The 21,064-nt window shown below is 41.6% G+C and overlaps 1 protein-coding gene across 1 annotated transcript in view; it reads right to left on the bottom strand.

Moving 5' to 3' along the window:
* CNTNAP2 (contactin associated protein 2) overlaps positions 1-21,064 on the bottom strand; it is a gene marked incomplete at both ends in the record, with an annotated part of 1,573,870 nt that overhangs the window by 428,210 nt on the left and 1,124,596 nt on the right. The window lies entirely within an intron of this gene.

Here is a 21,064-nt window from a genome sequence, read left to right as displayed (position 1 = left end):
TGAATCATTGGCAATTCCTGGGGTGAATTCCAAGGAACAAGTATTTTTCAGTTCCCCTGAAGTTCTCTGGAGAGAGGCTTTAATGAAGGTCAACACCTCAATAGCGATGGAATCTAGCTGACACCTAACAAGGGTGGACTGAATTGGTTTCCAATCGAATGACAAGGAGGTAGACACCGAATATGAGATTGAAAACCAGAATCTGTAACTATGAGGTGAGAGGGTGTCTGTCGCTCATAACCAGAACCTACCTGAACTTACTAGAAGATCCTTTGACACTTGGTCCGTTCCATTCATGCAGAGTCCTCACGATTCCTGCAAGACTCTATGGAAGGGCTGGATCTATGCAGAGCTTGAGTGACTTTATATAAACACCAGATTGGCCTGTGTGGCCTTTGAATGAATACCCACAATACCTAGTCATTTTAAAAAACATTTTATTTATTCAATGTGACATTAAAGTGAAGTTTTAGTTTTTGAGGGCCGTCTTTTAAGAAAATTCCTGAATGTAGTAAACTAGATGATTTGCAGTGCTGTGGTCCATATGGAAAATGTTACGGCCACATTACTTTCCATCAGCAATGCTTCGAAAGATCTTGAAAATGCACCAGGCTGTGCAGAAATGAAGGGACAGGGTAAGCCGTAGGTGAAGAGAGAAGCCATGGGCACAGACCAGAGAGGGAAGTCAAAAGGCATTCCTGCACGTTGCAAAAGCATGGAAAAATGCAGAAAGAACAGAACTAGTACTGAAGACTGAATGAGGTGAAGTAAAATGGACCGAAATGCGTAAAGTTGGCAACGTATGAAAGATGGTTACTATTAGCAACAGTGACAGATGTAGATTGTTCGTTCTTCATGTATATTATCAGTAGCATTTTGAAACTACAGTTCTAAAGAAGATAACGTCTGTCATTTTGAGGTGAAAAGTGTTTCAGTCTGCAAAGAGATCTCAGCCCCTCTTTGCCAATGTCCCAATAAAGATGAACTTAATGGCACCGAGTGGCAGTGACAAAAGCAAAGCTGCATTTCTCTAGGTCTTATTTCCATTTTTATTAAATTTTTTCTGTGTTCCAAACCTTTGAATTTCTTTAGACTTGTCCTTATTTCATTTCGATCCCTGGCTCTGTGGACCAGCACTCATTTGGCTGTCTGGGTGCTGCTCCACATGCTGTTTCTCATCTCCCTTCATCTGTTTTCTGTCTTTAATATCCTGATATATCTGTGCATAGGACTTGCAGCTCATTAATCAGATTCACTTTAAAATATTTTTGATTTGGATAAAAACCAGGAAAATCTTCATAGCCTAGGCGTCAGAAGACCAGGAGACTTGACACTGGTGCCAGGAGCTCACTGACTGTGGAAAGTTTAAGAAGTTATTTCATCTCTCAAGTCCTAAGTTTCCTTATCTGCATAATGAAGGTGTTGGAGCTGATAATCTTGAAGGTTCCTTCAGAGCTAGCAATCTTACTTTTTGAGATAAAAATCCACAACAGTCGATCAGCGTGATGTGAGTATGGCAGAGAAGCAGACTATTGTATTATTCAGACTGCCAGTGTTTGAGATTGTTTCTTTTATTTTGACATTTGAGGAAACTGATGCCCATCGAGATGAAATAACCCACGATGTAGCTACACAGTAGCTTGCATGGAGTTCTAATGACGTGTTTATAACTAACACCATGAGCTTCTGGAGACTAAAGATTTAAGCAATAACACTAGAAACAGCTTGTAACTGTGTCATTGAAGGGCAGAGAGCTGGAAGAGGTCTCTGTACTAGTCAGGGTTCTCGAGAGAAGCAGGAGATACACAATAGGAGATACACAAGCACACACACCCGTACATACACAATGCACAAATGCACACACACGTACATACATGCATGCATGCACACACACACACACACACAAGAAGAGACCCCTACAATCCTGCAGGCTGAGGCTGAGAAGAGCTATAATCTGTGGTCTGTGGGCGCGGGACCTAGCAAAGCTGGTGTTGGGATCTAGTCAGAGACCAAAGTCCTGGGAGTAAGGGGATCCAGGGGGGTTGAGGCCAGACCCAGTCCAGATCAGGCAGGTAGAAGGGGAATGTATGCTGTCTTCCTCTACTTTTTATCTAGGCTCTCAATGGATTGCCAATACTAACCCCCAGTGGGGAGGACAAGGTGTTTCATGGAGCCCACCAATTCCAAAATCTTCCAGAATTAAAGTTTAATTAAATAATCTGATATATAATCATCATATATAATTATCTAATGATTATCATTATATATAATATATAATTATATATAATATATAATATATTATATATAATTATATATATAATATATTATATATATATAATGTTATATTATATATATAATCTGGGATATAACACCCCAGAATGAAAGTTTAATTAAATAATGTTTCATGGTTCAGTCAAGTGGACCCATTAACTTAACCATCACAGTGTCGCATAACTGTGTCATATCAGGTTTATAAACTTGGAGACAAATTATTGAAATGGACAAAATACAAAAAAATAGACGACTACAGAAGTAAACGATCTTCTGTCATGTGCTTGTTGGTGTCATGAGATGCCAGGACACACAAACTGTCTGACACTCCAAGTATTAGTGTGGTCACTGTGGTCGAATCCCAGAAGGATCACCCTTTTAGAAGGGGCTTTAAGCATCCATGCATTTTTCCAGGAATTATCAGCTCTATAAATGTCCTCAAAAGTAAACCAGCTTTCTATATGATATATGGGAGGTCTTGTTGATGACATTTTAACTGCTGCTGCAAGAACATTATTCTAGTTAATTTAAAATGTAATTAATGTAAGATTAATTGTTATCTCAGAAATTGGAACACACTGGTGACCAATGAAATCAGATGTATGGTGGTCTGCAGGGAATCTTGAGTCTAAGACCACCGCTGTCATGTCTCTGCCCAGCACTACCTGTCACCGCCCAGTGCTGCCTGGCCCCGCCCAGCACTGTCTGATCCCTTCAGTACCATCTGTCTCCTCCCAGTGCTGTCTGACAGTGCTAAGGCTGGCAGTGCTAAGGCTGGCCGGCCCCTGTTCCCTAGACTTGGTAGGAATTTCTCAAATTTGTTTTCATTCTCCTCATATCCTACAGCCTCCTGGATTATAACTGAGCGGATCTGCAGATCACAGAATATGCCCCTTCAGGAGGATGTTCCAAAGCCTAGTGATCAACTGAAGTGCTTAGCAGCTGCCTATGCATTTATGGACCAGCGTTTGAGAGCGTGACTGCTCCTTGGAAATCACAGAACGAGGGGGCTGACTAGAGGTGGTGCTTTTGAAACACAGCCAGCTCAACAGGGCACTATGAATCTTTGTTTTATTAACATCTAAGTTTTAGGCCTGCTTTCCTATATATGTCTTTTTTTCTCTATAGGAGGCACTGGCTCAAGGAAACAAAGCGCGCAACTTCAGAGAAATTGATAATTTTTAAGTGTCAAATGAAGGGAATTTCCTAAAGCAAAGTACAAAGTTAAGTAAATTTTGGTGAAGCAGAAGAGTGCAATTACAGCTTCTTACAAGTCTCATTTCCATGAGGAATCAGGGGATCCTGGGGAACACAGGGCCCCCCCACATACTGGGGCAGAGAGAAGCACAAGGCAGGCATCAAAACTCTTACCATTTTCCTGAAGCAGATTCTATTTAGATCAACACACGTATTAGTAATCTTTTTTTTCACAGAGGGGTAAAGTGAACAGGCTCAAAACAAGTTTGAAAACTACAAGCTTAAGTACATATATACATCTTGATTTTGTCCACGGAGTTCAACACCAAAACCAACAAAACCGAACAAAAAAGACTGTGGCAACAAGTCTATCCCCATGGAAGCACACAGGCTTCCATCTCAGCGCCCCCCAATCACCAGACAGGCATGCCTGCCCCCCCCCCGCCCCCGGCTCCTACGACTCTTCTACAGTAAGAAATGGCATCTTGATCTAGCTCATTGACTAGATAGCATCTAACAGTGTCCAGCTCAGAGAGATCGCACTGAACAAGCACTCGTTGGATGGACATGTTAATAAATTCACCAGAACTGGCAGCCACACAGATTTGCTGCCATCGAGACCATGTCTCCCCAGCAGGCTGGGGAGCAGAGCTGGGGGCCTGGACTCAGGAGCCCCGCCAGTGCCAGAGTGACCCTGAAGCCCAGCCTCAAACTGGCAAAGGAGTTGCTTTGCAACATGTTGCACCCATGAATCAAAACGTCCTCCTTTTGCTTAACATGATCCCACACTTGAGGGTTATTAGCTTGTTTGGTGATCCTCAACACAGCAGGAAGAAAGGAAATTGAAATACCCTGCATGTTACATTAACCTTCCTCGGGGTTTGATGTTTGGTTTTGAGAAACTATTTTTAGAACAACTTCTCTCCCACAAACATAATAGGATTATGTCTAGTGGACAGGTTTATATAGTTTATAGATCATAAAGACCTTTTTCTCTATTTTCTTACTCTTAGAATAAAATTGAGAATCATTAACATTTAGGTCAGTTTAGAGTGGAAGGAACACAGGTGTCATTTGTTATTTGGAAAACTGGAATTCATAAAGTATTTCGTAAAATAATTTGGGGAGCAGTGAGCGCAGGTCCTGTATATCAGGGAAAATGTGAAGGGAAAGAGAACATGAGTTAAGCTTAGGCCAGGGACATAAAGAATATGGGGCGTCTGTCCCATTAAAATGCACAAGGTGGGTGTGTCAGAGGTGGGCACATAATAACTTTGATGAGGGTGATGGCAATACGGCAAGTAGGGAATTTTCAATTACAGTAGAGATAATGAGGACATGGAAAATAAGACCTTGTCTGGTGAGGGGGACCTAAGGACGTGGGTGTTTCAATTACGGGGGCGGTAATGGAAGTTCAGAGATCCAGGCACACAAGTCTTGTGCGGGCGGCTGCAGAGGATGCTGGGAAAATAAACCCTGCTTAAGTATTTCACTCTGGTTTTTAAGATTATTTCTATATTAAGTAGCTTAGTCTTAGCTCCCGGTTTGAGCAGAATGTTCCTACTCTCAGGGAGACAGTTTATTATTTTAAGTGATTCTTAGTCAAACTAAAGTACTGCTTGGTGTAAAGCATTCCATGTTGGCTCTGCAGTTGCTCTTGTCATCATTATTGCGCTTATGATCCTAGGCAGGAGAATAATTTGGGACAGCAAGAGGTGGGGGTACAGCAACTAGCAGGTTCACTCTGATTCTGTTAACTTGTCATATAAAATTATAATTAGTAATGTGCTAGCCAGAAGAGAATACTTCCAACTAATCTAGTGGGAGGGTTTGCCTTTAATTTGCTAAAGCAATTCTTACTATTTTCTGGAGTTATGTCTGCCAGAGAGAAGCAGGCTCTGCAGTTGCATGGAATGTGAGGGATGTTCTTTCCTATGCTTGTTACAGTTGGGGCTGAGTCTCAGGTGGAACATTTGTGATGGGAAGACACCAGGGATCACCAGGATAAATAGCTTGCTGACATTCCTGTGGGTGGCAGAAAGTCATAGAAGACAGCAAGAACAAGCATTTGCATTTGCAAATATGAATTAACAACCTCTTTAAAGATCTTTTAATAACATTTTCCTTTAAGACAAGCTCAAAATGTTAGCATCTCTTTGTGCCCATTATTGCTTAATTCCCTTCTAAGAAAAGCTTCATGTTGTGGATAGCTTCATAGCCTTTTCCTTAAAAATCCTTAAGGGAATGCTATTAAAATGTTTGTCTCTGTGCAATAGTGATTCCAAAACTCTTGAGATATAGGCAGAACATTATTATTGCTGATTGGAAACTTACATGTGTTTACAAGCATATATGCATATAATTGTATTATGGTGCGACAATGCGGGGTTCCAGATGCTGCTCTGCAACTGAAACTTAGCATTTATATTTATAAGGGTTATGTGATATTTTTTAGTAATTACCTTTTATAGGAACCAACTGTGGCTGGTCTAAGTGAACAATGCTGTCACTCACTCTGCCTCTGTATGACACTCATGTCAGGAGAGTGGGAAAACACTGCCTAGATACAGGAGTCAGAGAACCAGGTCTCACCAAAAATGATTTCAAATCCTGAATTTTGAACTCGCAATGCTGAATTATTTAAGTCTCCAAGAACAAAATGTCTTCTGTAGGGTCTCACTTTTTTTTTTTAATTATTAATAAAACTAGTGCTGTAACTCTTAATATGGAAACTGGAAATATTAAGTAAAAAATATTATGGTGCCCATAAGCACACAAAATACATATTTTCCAACATCACCATGTATTTCATCACAAAGTAATTAGGAAATCAAAATATTAAAAAAGAATATTTCCATTTATAAAAATAGACAAAATCTGATCACTCGCCTGTGTGGTATACCATCATGCGCAAGCTGAATTAATAATATTCTAGGGAGTTTTTCACTCCACCTACATGTAGAAAAGTATTTGAGGAAGTTATTCCCTGACTAATTCAATTGTTCTCCTAGGGTCAAAGGGAAGTGAATATACTACTTTGAGGAGGCGCACTGAAATACAATGAACCAGCTGACCTTAGATTTCATCAACCAGGCACTGAACCAAGCAATACGGTTACAAAGATGAACATAGTTTATTCTTGCTTTCAAGGAGCTTGTTATTTAGTTAGGGGAGACACAGGTAAATAACTAGGTATAATAAAGTATAATTGGTGCAGCTACGGAAATGTGAATGAATTCAGAAAATCCAAAGGGGATTATGCTACTGTTTTTACATTTATATTGCCTTTTGAAACACTACACACAAATTCTTCACCAATAATATGAAGTGCATTGTAACATTAAATCTCTCCAGTGAGACCCTGGGATTACTTCCAGAGTAAACATTCTGTGATTTGATGCTAATTTAAGTTGCAGTGAAGATCACTGTAAGTTCTAAAGTGGAAGAAATAAAATTCCACTGGGCAGCATTAGGAACAGAGTGAGATACAGATGTGCCCTATTATTTTGCTACTTTTGTCCTCTGAATTTTGTGTTTCCAACCCATGAAAATGGGATTTCGCCGAATTCAAACCAAATTAGAAAATACAAGTGAAATTGGTGAGGATACTGCCAGTAAGTACAGTTACTTTTCCATGACACTTAAATATTAGCAATGATGAGGTTACATTTTGTGTTATACCTTCTGGATTGGTGAGCCTGTTATAGATCTCATCTCCCTAAAATGGAAGTAAACCTTCCAGGCCTGAAGCTTGGAGCAATCGGTGTTTTCAGAACATAACATTTCATTTAAATCACAGTCCTCCAATCCCTTCAGCACCAACCACAGCAGCTAAATGAAAAGTGACTGCCCTGCCCTGCCCTGCCCTGCCTTCCCTCCTCCCTCTTACCCTCCCTGTCTTCCTTTCTAAACCAAAAGGCTCATTTCATCTAGATTTAGGTTACAAGCTCCAAAAATTATGCTGAGGGTGATGTCAAAACATTTTGCAAAGACAACAGAAGGACTGGTATGCATCTGCCAAACTTGTAGCTCCCAACCTCCTGATTTTATTAGCAAAGGTCAAGAAAGCACAATTGTGATGTTCTCTTGAAACTTGGTGCCCATGAGGCCTCCTGTGATGATAAAGAATATAAATGCTATTTGGGCATCTGCAAATTATATAATGTCCAATTCTTGATCCTAGCAGGAGAGCACTGACAGACTTTGAAGAAAGAAGCATTCAGGAGTTGAGAGATAGCTGCTATGTTACGTTCCTTAAATGCTTTGTTTCAGATCTCCCATTCACACACAGCCTGAATGAGAGCTGGCTGTCTCATTAACAGTCTTATTTCAAGTTGCATCTCAGAAATAAAAATCCAATTCACTCAATTTTCTAAAGAGAAAAAGCAATTCAATGAAAGAAGGATAGTCTTTTCAATAAATGGTGCTACAGCACTTGGACATCCATAGCAAAAAGTAAATGCATACATAAAAAGAACTTTGATTATAACCTCATACCTTAGTTGAAAAAATCAACTTGAAAATGGACTTAAATGTGAAACATAAAAACGTCTAAGATAAAACATAGTAGAGGGTGTTCAGGGCCTAGGACAAGGCAAAGAATTCTTAAACTCAACAAAGCATAACCCATAAAGAGAAAAAGGGATAAATGCAACCTTAATGAAATGAAAAAAAATTTATTCTGTGAAAGATCCTGGAGAAAACATTTGCATATCTGTCAAAGAACTAGAATCTCAAATAGATCAGTGACTCTCAAATCTCAACAGTAAGAAATGAACATTATAAGTAGAAAGTGGCCCAAAGACACAAAGAGACATTTCAACCAAGAGGGAGGACAGGTGGTAAATAGCACAGGAGGGAAGTCAGCATCCTTAGTTATCAGAGAGATTCAAGTTCCAACTACAGTGGAGTATCACTCCATACCTATCAACGATATGAAAGCCAATATGTAGTAGTAAATATTTAGTGATATACGAAGCTGGCAAGGATGCAGAGAAGCTGGACCAGAACTCCTAAGTTGCTGGGTATAACCAACCTGGAAAATAGTTTCTTCACATCTTGTAATGGACTTACAATCTAGGAATCATATTCCTAGCATCTAATCTGAAAGAAATGAAGACTTGTTTTCAGGCAGAACTGACAAACGAATGTTCACAGCAACATTATTCAGAATAGCCCAAAATACAGCCTGCCCAGTTGTCCTTCAGTGGGTAAATATTTCAGCGTGGATATTCACACCATGGAATACTGCTCAGTAAGAGAACAGGAGAACTGCTGATACATAGACCTCAAGGAAATTATCATAAGGTAAAAGATTCACTCTCAAGAGAATACATACTTCATGAATTCACAGGTATAACATTTGTGAAATAACATCTCATAGACAAATTATTGGTTTTCATGGCTGGAGATAAGGGAAGTGGATATGGCTAAAAGTGGGTAGAGCACTGGGGTTTCATGACAGTACAGTTAAATATCTTGATTATGGCGGCGTTACACAAAGCTGCACATCTGTATACACACACACACACATACATAAGTGTGCTCGCACACACACACAGGGGCCTTTAAAATTGGTAAATCTGAGTAAGCTCCATGGTTTGTACCAACATCAAAATGAAAAATAGTTCACAGGTTCCACCATAAAATCTTGTTTTTCATTAATTCACTTAAAAAACTCCAGAGAGAGGGCCTCCCCGGTGGCGCAGCGGTTGAGCGCTGGGTTGCGAAGCTGCCTGCGGCCTCTGCGGCGCCGGTTCGATCCCCGGCTGCTCCCCGGCCACCGGAGGAGGATCCCACATGGTGCGCAGACCTCTCCTGCCACCCGCTGCTCCCCTCAGCAGTGTACTTCAGTCCCTCTGCCTGCTCTGCTCCCCACTCTGGCTCTGGTGAATTCTCTCACCCTCCCGCGCTTCTGACTGTACCCAGCGCATGTATAAACAAAACAAACAAACAAATATAATAAATAAATAAAAACATGCCTCTATAAAAAAAAAAAAAGTTTAAAAAAAAAAAAAAAAAAAAAAAAACTCCAGAGAGAGAACTGTTCCATCATTAAACCACCAGCATTGAAAATGCTCTGCTCATCCATCTAGCTCTCCAAAGTCTCTTCCTCATAGTTGTTTCTCCCTATTCAATCCTTTCTCCCAACCCAAACCAAATAAAAACAAAAACACAAACTGAAAGTCTCTCCTTTCCTTCTGTCCATCCCCACAGCTATACTTCTCTTGGCCTCTTTGCCAAGTGTGGGTCCCTTGCTTCCCAAGGTTCAACCAAACTCTAGGTCCTTTATTTATTATGTACATTATTTTCCTCTAGTTTAGATTATTTTAATTCACCTCTTCACCCATCAGTACAAAAGAGCTCTAGACCTGAATAAGCCAACACAAAACCTCTTGGAGGAAAAGAGAAGGAATTGAATAGTGAGTCAACACTGTTTGTCCCATTCGTGAAAGAACAACATTACCCCCCTCACTGAATTATGTGCACTGCATAAATTGTCCCGTATAAAGCACTTAGCACAGTGCTCGGTACACAGTCGGTGTTCAATAAATGGGAGCAGCTAGTGACAGGGTGCAATTGAGAGTACTAATGGTGTTCTGTGATTTAACAATGCACAGATATTCATTAACCTAATTTTTCATTAAGCATCTAATATATTCTTAGCAGTCTGCTAGTGCTAGGAAATTGTCAAAGGAAAACTACAGAACATAAATGAGCGCTTGAAAATGTAATGCCATTCGTCATTAGGGAAATGCTAATAAAAACCATAATGTGATATCGCTGTACACCTATTAGAATGACTAAGATGCTGAGCAACTGAATCTCATTCATTGCTGGTACAAATGCAAAATGCTATAGCTATGGAAACAAGGCTGGGACTTTCTTATAAAGGTAAACATTCACTAACCATACAAGCTTACTTCTAGGCATTTATCCAAGTGAAGCGAAAACTGTGTTCAAAAAAAAAACCTATATGAGAATGTTTATAGTGGCTTTATTGCCCCACTTGTAAATCACCCAAATGTTCTCCAACTGATTTATGTGCAAACATCCTAGGTATGTCCATACGAAGCACTGCAACTCAGAAACACACACACACGGACAACTAATACACAAAACACGAGTCAACTGCACATGGATTATGCTAAGTCAGAGTATCTACACACGGAAGTCCATGCACTGTCTGACTCCACAAGGGCAAAACCAGAGAGGCAGGAACAGATGAGTGGTCATCAGGAACCACAGTTGGGAGGGGTGACTGCTCAGGGCACGGGGGACATGTCTGGGGCAGTGGAATTGTTCTAGACCTCGGCTGTGTGGTGGTTACACATTAGCATGCATTTGTCAAAACTCATAAAATGTACACTAAATGGGAAATTTTACCTGATCTGAAATTCACCTCTATGAGAAATAGAAACAAACGGATTTGTAGCTGAAATGTTAATGGGGTGGATCTACCAATGGGTGCCCCCAGACGTAATGTAAAAGATGAGATGAATGCACATAACTAAGACACTCAGATGGACTAATCTCTAGCTTGTTGCTGAATTATGAAGTTCAGGGATAGGTATAAACTGAATTTAAAAACATTAACTACTAACGAGGGAAAAAGAAAGACCTGGCCTCCAAGTCAGATCAAAAGGATGGGCAGGACCTGGTTGAGCAGAGATCTGAATGGGCATTTTTGTCTGAAGGGACATGAAAAAAATCATTGAAGTGAGTAGCTTCACTGGCCTGGAGTAGAGCTGGTGCTGATGGTAATGAGAACTCGATTTGATAGAGATAATGGAACAGATCACAGAGGGTGCTAAAATTTAAATACAATCCATGATAGAATGAAAGCCATCTCCAAACACAGTGATAGAAAGTTCTTTAGCATAAAAAGCAGTATTTTCAGAAGATTATTTGGAAGCAGCATCTCCTGTGGAAAAAGGAAAAAAGGAATGTTCTGGATAACAGGAGAGGAGAATCAGGGTGTTATTTATGTGGCAGACCTAGATTCCCTTGTAGCTGTTGAATTGACATCTTAGCTGATTACCTTAATAATAGATATCCTGTGTTAAAAATGGAATCTTGGAACATTCAGCAAAAGGGAAGCACAGCTGCCTTTAGCAGTTTATTTCTCTAGCTTCTGGGCATGAGATATCATATATAGAAGTGCCCATGGGGATGGCAGCTGGCTGGTCACACAGGCAAGTCATTACTGATTGCATACATAATGAACACTAGGAAATCCTACAAAAGAGTGCTTTTCTGCTCCAGAAATCAAATACACGCTGACCCCTTATATAAAGTCACTGAAGAGAGGCTCCCATTCCATACTAGAAGCGTTGGCCAGAGTATAGGACCCCACTTTCAAATCCTTGCTTTTGTAACTATCTGTGCTCATCAGTGTCTGAGCTCTCCCTTCCATGGTTAACTAACTGTTTATTTAGAAAGATATTGCTGTTTGGTGACTAAGCTCCAGAACTTTTCAAATTTAGTCTAAGGCCATTGAGAATATATTTAAGACCAACGACTATAAAATTCTACTCCAAATCCTGACAGGGACTTAGGGCATCTTAATTGTATGCTGGGTTATCATTTAAATTCCCTGTGCTCTTCCAGATAAAGATGTCAAGATTAACATTCCAAGCACAATGAAGTTAAAGTAGGTGTGGTCCTGAGCCTTTCAGAAATCTCTTAATTAATACCGGGATGTGCTGTATTATGAGAATGTCAAATGTCTTGCTGAGCAGCTTTAGATGAACCCTACAAACAGCTCTGAGTAACGAAGAGGCTAATACCAAATGCCCTTCATGGGAGGACTCCTAGAGGCCTTTACAAATGGCATAACATTAATCTGAACATCACTCTAGAGGACCATCAAATTAATTTCCATTTCAGTAATGGAACCCCTAAGAAAGCAGCATGTCTGGGATCACAATTAAACCCACTTTTTAAGCATTGCTAGGCCAGTGCCGATCAGCCATCTGTTCTGACAGCTAATTTTAGGCTCTGGAGTAAAAGAAAGAGCATAGAGATGTCAAAATGGAAAATGAACCATATTCATTCAACATTTTTGGGCTCATTTAGATGGGACATCAAATACTACAGAATTACAGTTTGCCAGGTTTTTACAATAAGTTTAGGGGACAGTACAGTGAGTGCTGAGGTAAAAGTCTGAGTGAGGTCCAGTGGAAACAGATGACAGGAAAAGAATCAAAGTAAGGGGGCAGAGGAAGGTTCCCACAGGAAGTGATGCTTCAGCTGAGTGTTAAATCACTGAGCAGTTAGCTTTAAGAGAACAAGAAAAGGGGCCTTCCTGGTGGCCTAGAGATTAAGTCTCAGCCCTATCACTGCTGTGGCCTGAGTTTGATTCCCAGCCAGGGAGCTACCCACATGGCACAGCAGACCTCTTCTGCCTCGCCCGCTGCTCCCCTCATCAGTGCATTTCGTCAGTCTGCCTGTTCTGTTCCCTGCTCTGTCTCTGGTGAATCCTCTCACTCACCACACCTCTGGCTTACACCCCAGCTCTTCTATTCAGAAAAAAAAAAAAAAAAAGCAAGAAAGGATATTCTTTGAAAAGCAAGTGCACAGAAGGCTAGAGGCATTATAATTGCCAGTAGCTGGAATGTTAGCTTGTGTAGCTGGGCTGCAGTGGTGGTGATACGGGAAGCAGAGCAGAAGTCGGAATGGGATTTCCATGCTAAATTAACATAAACCCGCTTCTCTGAATCCGAGAATGTTCTGCCTCTATTAATCTGCCCTTAGCCTGCTGATTGATAGGCTTGTGGGGTGCAGGGAAACAGGGATGCCAATGAATGCAGTGGTTACAGATCCCTGCTTGGTCCCAACATCCCGTGGGGAAGAAGTTTTGTGCACTTTGTTCTACTTGTAAATATTCTTTGTTCTTGCTGAAAAACATGTTGGATCATATCTTAACACCACACATCCAAATTTTTGATTCCGAAATCAATTTGTTGTCTTAATCAGTTGAAATGAGTTCCTCACTCCTTTTTTTTTTTTTTAAGATTTATTCATTTATGCACACAAGAGCTGGGGTGTAGATCAGAGGTGTGGAGGGTGAGAGGATTCAAAGAGACAGAGTGGGGAACAGAACAGTCAGATTGACTGAAATCCACTGCTGAGGGGAGCAGCAGGTGAGACAGGAGAGGTCTGCTGTGCCATGTGGGTCAACTCCCTGGCTGGGGATTGAACTTGTGCTGCAGAGGCTACGGGAGCTTCATAGGTTGCATGTGAACCCCTTGTACCACCGGAGGGGCCCCGGTATCAGCATTTTAAAAGTGCTTTCCTATCTACCAGCTCAGGGGAAAGAGATGACAAATAGAAGACAATTCGATATACACAGTAATGAAAAACATTATCGTGCCTATTTTGGTTTCCATGCATAAATGTATTAATGAAAGTGCGCCATGATGGCTAGGTTCTGAATATTTTATGTGAGGGCCAAGTGATTCTAGATGTTGAGGTTTAAGCGAAACCAGGTCCTGTGACAAGAATAAAATTTCCTGAATGTGTTCGGTGTGGAACTGATTACACCCTGTCTATTCAGTTGAGGAACTTTGAACTCCAGTTAAAGACTGTCTTATGTGCCTGTAATTAAATGGCAGGATTAGTATATAATCTCTGATTTGGTTAAAAGAATTATAAGGATCTCAACTAAGAAGCCAAGTTCAGTAGGGATTAATGGGACTTAAGAAAAAAAAAATCTGAGAGACGATAAATTTCCAACCTTCCTGGATAGATATATCATTTAGCAAAATATCTATGAGCAAGTTATCCAGTGAGTTGTTAGCAGGTAGGAGGATCTCTGAGCTGATCACTTACTTGGATTGCTTTTCATGGGCTGTATTCCCAAACTAAGGAAGTCACATGATAAATGAATGTTCCAGCAAAGTCAGCCCAATCGCTGCTCGATTGTCAGCCGAGGCAACACTTGCCAGACCCTGTGACCCAGAAACATGGACCGGGAGATCACAAGTTCCTTGCAAAAGCCCGCGTTAATACTTTACACAGGGGTCATTTCCCCACAAAGGCAAAAAGAGAAAAATATTCTGATATGGATATTCCTACATCTAAAATGTCTAAACGTAAATGAAGAGTCTGACACATTTACTGAGACCTCACTGATGAAACACATCTCTTGGGAGTTAGCATGGGGCCGAGGAGAACAGAAGTCCCGGGAAGAACCTCCACAGCATTGCAGGGCTATTTAAAGGACTAAATGATTCCCCACATGGGGATGTCCAGAGCAGTCTGCTGGACGAGATGCCACTGTCCTTTTAGCTTCAGGTTTCACATAAGACACCCACAACCCCCTGGTGCCCCTCCCCAGAATCAGTCCATGACAGGGGCCTTGGGCCTGGCCTGCAGGCCAGACGGTGAGCAAAGGTTGTGAGTGATCATACTAAGTGATGCCAGGGGCTTGGGGCCTCTCTGGCTTCTAGCAATTTCTCGCAAGCGAAACACAACAGGCTGGTCTCACACTGTTCTTATTCCAGCTTCTCATTCCGAGGCTGGCATGTCCCCAGCTCCGAGCTGAGGGAGCAATTGAGTCTCTTCACCAAACACCAATGAGGCTCCGAGGCTCCATCATTTCACTTCTGCCTTCATTTCTTCCTTCTGATGTTTCTTCAATTTAGTGTTAACACTATGACTCGATTCTTTAATCTTTCGGGCGTCTTGTGGCTTTTAAAACCCCCTGCCCTCTGAGAATAAACATAAGGAATGGTGAGAGCAATTTCTGGGGATGAACTGCAGTGTATGGGTATCACATTCCACTGAACAAAGTGAAATTGAGGTAGCTGTGAGGGTGAGCCCTGGCTCACCTGTGTCGCGTGGCCTCCTCGTGGATGGTGCCGGGGCAGCTCCGTGGCGGAGCTGATGAGTCACGAGCGTCCCCGAGTAGATAATCACTCCAGTCCATGACAGATTTTATCATCATGTTCTTATCAGTATCATCACTTTCTCTCTGTGTGTGCATTTACTGTGTCAGTACCACAGGGGAGTGAAAGGAAAAGCCTACTCCCCTAGCTAGTGATTCGTGATAAATTGCATCAACAACTCAGCACTACTTTTTATAGGGAACGAAGTAATAAAATGTGATAGCAGGTTCCGAAATTTAGGGGTGAATGGAGGAGTCAGAAGGAACAGTATGTAGGCAGATTTCCTCATCTTTGATAGAAAAACTGTTCACTGATAATCGCTGTTTGAGCCTTGTGTCCTGGTAGAAGGGGGGTGTGTTGGAGTGTCTCCCCTCCCCTGACCCCCAAACTGAAGCACGAGAGGTGATTACAGGTTTTCAGGAAATTTGTAAGCCGGTTGTTAAAAAAAAAAAAAAAAGCCGTGATTAAAAAATAAAGAACGTAAATACACAAGTAAATGATATCAAAAAAGTATTCAATATTCATAGTCATTATTTCTTAATTATTCTACTGTATTTTACTAAGATCTGTGCTTTTGAGGCTGCAATGCCATCACCAAGGCGTGTCCTGAGAACTGCCACGCAGCTGCCTGCTTCTTCCCTGATCTACTCCTGAGTACAGAGGTTGGCACCTTGGAGTGAGGCAGGTGGGGGATATTAATACTGTGGAAATTGACAAAAGGTGCCAATCAGGGATTGACTCAGTGATCTTTGGATGGTCAAACTTAAGAAACTAATGAAGAAAATGTTAATAATGCGAATTAAACTTAAAAGTGTGTTGTTTCTGTTTCCACTGCATTTGAAGAACACAAACAACAGGTATACCACTCTTCCGGAGTTTGAAAACTATTATCTGACTTAGCAAGTCATTCTCTCACATCACTGACAAACGAGTTAAGCTCTGACATTTGCCATCACTGTTTTCCTTACCCACACAGAAACATCAACCACGCACGCAGGAACAACGCTCAGGGCCGGCAAGCAGCACACGAGTGTACACGGACCGCAGCAGAAACACCAGAAGGGTAATCCAACTACCCAAACCCGGAGGCAAAGGGGAGAGAACCATAGTCAGTGATAGTTCATCACAAACAACCAGATCAATTCTAGAGATTACATTGCAAATACAATTTAATTTCCTCATCCCCATAATTAAGAGTCAATAGATATGGTTTAGGCTTAATGCAACTAGAAGTAGATGATAAGTTATACTGTTAGACTATATAATGGTAGAAAAGCTAACACATTTTACAAGTGATTCCAATTTGTCAAAAAGAAAGTATGTACACACACAAACACACTCAAGGAAGCTCATCCTGGCTTCTCCTGCCAGCAGCTCAGACCGTCCAGTTTCCTGACTCCAGCAAATAGGATCTTCTCACAGTTCTTTGCATTTTTCTATGATGACAGATTGAAAATACTTTGTCAGGGGCTTCCCCTGTGGCGCAGTGGTTGAGCGCTGGGTTGCGAAGCTGCCCGCAGCCTCTGCAGCGCCGGTTCGATCCCCGGCTGCTCCCCAGCCACCGGAGGAGGGTCCCACATGGCGCGCAGACCTCTCCTGCCGCCCACTGCTCCCCTCAGCAGTGTACTTCGGTCCTTCTGCCTGCTCTGTTCCCCGCTCTGGCTCTGGTGAATTCTCTCACCCTCCCGCGCTTCTGACTGTACCCAGTGCTTGTATAAATAAAATAAATATTAAAAAAATAAAAAAATAAAAACTTAAAAATATATATAAAATAAAAAAAAGAAAATACTTTGATATATGATTATTTGATGGATATCTGCTTTTTTTGGTGACTTAATATCTTTCCAGTAAAGTGTCTGTGTTAGGTTTGGGTTACCATTATCACCAATACTGGAGCAATGTCTGGAGTCCAGTTACGAGGGAGTAGGCCAGCCCTCAGGGATCTCGCAGAATAGAGGGGAGGCTGCCCCTAAGTGGGTTAAGGAGGCATAAAACAGTAAGTGCTGCTTCCTAGAAAGGAAGCATCTGAGTTGAATCCAAAAATTAGGCAGTTTGCCTGGCTGACAGGAAGGACATCAGCTTAAAGAAACAGCCAGCAGAGAAAGAAAAGGCTAGTGAAATAGGGCCCACATCATGGAAAGTGTTGTAGGCTAAACGAAGGACATGGAATTCATCAGGTAAGTCATGAGAAAAGAGTGAGGTCAGATTTTTAAAAAATGTGAGAACATGCAACCTGAGATCTACTCGCTTACCAGTTTTCTCAGTGACCAGTACAGCAGAACGTTCTTTCCTTCTCCACTTTACACCTGTTGAATAGTATCTCCCTATTTCTTTCTCCCTCCCTCCATGGCAACCACCATTCTCTCTGCCTCTGTGAGTTTGGCTACTTTAGCTAGCTCATATAAATCCGACCACACAGTATGTGTCCTCCTGTGTCTGGCTTATTTCACTTAGTGTAATGTCCTCCAGATACATCCATGTTGCTGCATAAGGAAAGATTTCATTCTTTTTGAAGGCTGAGTAATATTCCATCATATGTGTCTACCATCTTTTCTTTACCCATTCACCTAATGGTGGCCATGTAGTTCTTTTTCATATCTTGGTTTTTGTGAACAACGCTGTGATGAATGTGGGGGTGCAAGTATCTCCTCACAACTGATAGGATGGTTATTATTTTTAAAAAGACAAGTGTTGGCAAGGATGTGGAAAATTTGGAATACTGTACACTTTGGACGGGGATGTAAAATGGTGCAGTTGCTAAGGAAAACAGCAGAGAGGTTCTTCAAAAAACAACAAAAAGTATTAGAATTGTCCTATGATTTAGCAATCCGACTTCTGGGCATTTATCTAAAATAAGTGAAATAAGACTCTTTCTGGAAGCCCCCTCTGGATGAAGAAGAAGGAGGCGGGCTGGAAGATGGCTTAGGGGAGATGCTCTGCATGAGTTCTGACCCTCGTGTCACACAATCCAGAAGGAGAAAACCTGGGCACAGTCTGTCTGTCACCCTGGTTTGTCTGAGCATTTCTTTTGGTTTAAGAGAAAACTGTTGCGGAAATAAAAGGGGAGCAAGTTATCTGGGCCAAGTCCAGCATCTCCACCTCAAATTGGCAACCCCTCCAATTTGAAATCTGTTTTTCATTTTTTCTAAGTACAGCTCCTTATTCAAATCCTGGCTCCTTTAGAAAAACCTGCTTTCTTTAGTAATCTCACCCCTCTTTAATCACAATGATTCTGTGGACACAGATCTTCGGAGTCATATCTCTTCCCCCTGGATTTTTATACCTTCAGAACCAAACCTGTCTTTTCTGTTTCTTCTGTAATCACTCACAGTTCACAAGATGTTTAGCACAATTTAGATTTGGTTAAGTTTTTGATCACTATTTATAACAATATGATGACAAATGAGGATAAAAATAGGTCATTGTAGAGGAGCAGAAAGAAGCAGGACACGAGTGTAAAGGGAAAATGATGAGCCAGAACAGACAACAGGATACTTTCCCGGAGGGTGTGAGAGGTAGATCAAAGCTACTGGGGCTACTCTGCTTTCAAGGAATTAAAAAACAAATATCCTGTGACACCACGGAATGAAACGTTGTTTGATTAAATTCTGGTTTTCCCCTAAAGCTGGAATAAAATCCAGAAACTTGGAGTTATAGAGCTTGTGATGAGAAGTCAGGTAAGACAAGGGGACAAGTGCTTCTGATGACATGCCAGCACATGCATTTCGATGACCGTTCAATAGTATTTTGTTAAGAAAGTCACTAAAACCTCAAAACTATTTCTATGTTTATAATAGAGATTCAAACGGGGGTATCATTTGGTTAAGTTAGGTCATTGGAATAATTTTAATACTTATTATCTCTGGGCTAAAGGAATTACTAGAACATGGAGTCATCACAGAATTCTTTTTTTTTTTTTTTTTTGGTGTAGAAGAACTGGGGTACAGGCCAGAGGTGTGGGGGGTGACAGGATTCTCTAGAGACAGAGTAGGGAGAGGAACAGGTGGATCTACTGAAACCCACTGCTGAGGGGAGCAGTGGGGAGACATTAGAGGTCTGCGGTGCCATGTGGGTCAGCTCCCTGGATGGGGATCGACTCAGGCCATAGCGGTGGTGATAGTGATGAGACTTAACCCCTAGGCCACCAGGGGGGGTCCAGTTCACGAAATTCATTTGAGATGTGGACCCAGCTAATTGCTCTCCTCTCTGAGACACAGCGTGAGCACAGCAGCTCCTGAGGTCTCTATCCCTTTCCAAAGATTCATGCCATCCCGCTGTTGGGCTCATTGGTAGTTCACCCTATCTGTCTTAGGCTAACATTTTTATCTTTCTCTCTTCCATACCCCTCCTTGGGGAGAAAAAAATGTTAAAATAGAAGCTGCTGCCAGGCAAACAGAAATGAAGAAGTGCACGGAAAGGATCAGTTATGGTGTGTGACCAGACAGACGGCGCTGAGAATGGAGCTCCGCTCAGGAGGAAGAGGACATGTGAGCCGTAAGGCTGATGTATGGGACCCATAACTTGGAAGGCAATGGAAGCCAGCCAGTTCTGCCATGAAAGAATTACTTGTATGGCATTTATTTACATTTAGGTTTTGAAGGTTTATTTTTTCTGTTTTGTTTTTTTTTTAAAGCTTTGATTTAAAAAAAAAATTAGAACTCCCTTTTGGGTTATAGACATTTTATTCTTTAATCCTTGGTCTCTCTCCTGGAATTCCCCTTCTTTATTCCCAGAAATCTCTGCTGATAAAAACAGCCTAAGAATTTTCAAAGGTCAAATGCTTAGGAAAAAAAGATGAAAAAAAACAAAACAAAACAAGGTCAACTATGACGAGAGAGAGATTGGGGGGCCGTGCAGTCCTCTACCCCATCACAATCCAGCACATCCCTCCTACAGTGAAACTTCTGTCAGCCTGGACTATATGCAGAGTGTTTGCAATCGCTGACATTTCTCAACATGAGCATGCCCTCCTTGCAAAATGAGGCATAGAGCGAATGGATGACACTCATCCACAATGGACAATGGAAGCTACTCAATCACACCAAGTCCACGCCGATGCTTCTTTCCTAAATGTGAAGCTGCCACTGAGAGGATGAGCAGCTCCCTCTCCAGCATTGCACCCCACTGGCTGTGCCCCTACATGCTCTCTACCCCTCACCTCCTCTTGAAACTTAGTCATTGCCCCCATTTGCTTTCACACAGGCCCCTCCCACCCTGCTCGCTGAGTTGTATGTAGCTGGAACCATGGATCGATGGTGTGTTCTGCCTGTGCTATGCTTAACTCTGGATTAAATAACAACAACATGGAGAACGATCTGGTATAGTTTTGTGAGCACTGTCTTCAGCTCTGCGGCCCCTGAGCCTGCTCCTGAAACACATCTATGCCGCTCACGCTCCTCCTTGATGGCAAGTTTTTCCTTCATCAGCTTCTACAATTCTCATGTTGGTGTCTAAGCTCACTGAGAAAATAAAAGGAATCAGAAGAAATGCTCCCAAGTTTTGATGACAATATTTGTTAACCGACCGGCAAAGCCATTCACTAAGGCGCTATGTGTCATACAGACAAGGGTAATTCTTCGTCTCTCTCTCTCTCACCACACACACACACACACACACACACACATTAATTTTTCCCTTTACTAATTCATGCCAACAGTAGTAGTGCTGTTTCACCCAACATTACAAATTGTAATTTTTTTTAGTCC

The sequence above is a fragment of the Talpa europaea genome (assembly GCF_964194135.1).
Source record: "Talpa europaea genome assembly, chromosome: 3".
Classification (NCBI taxonomy): domain Eukaryota; kingdom Metazoa; phylum Chordata; class Mammalia; order Eulipotyphla; family Talpidae; genus Talpa; species Talpa europaea.
Note: the sequence above shows the minus strand (reverse complement) of the source record. Positions and strands in the feature narration are given on the sequence as shown.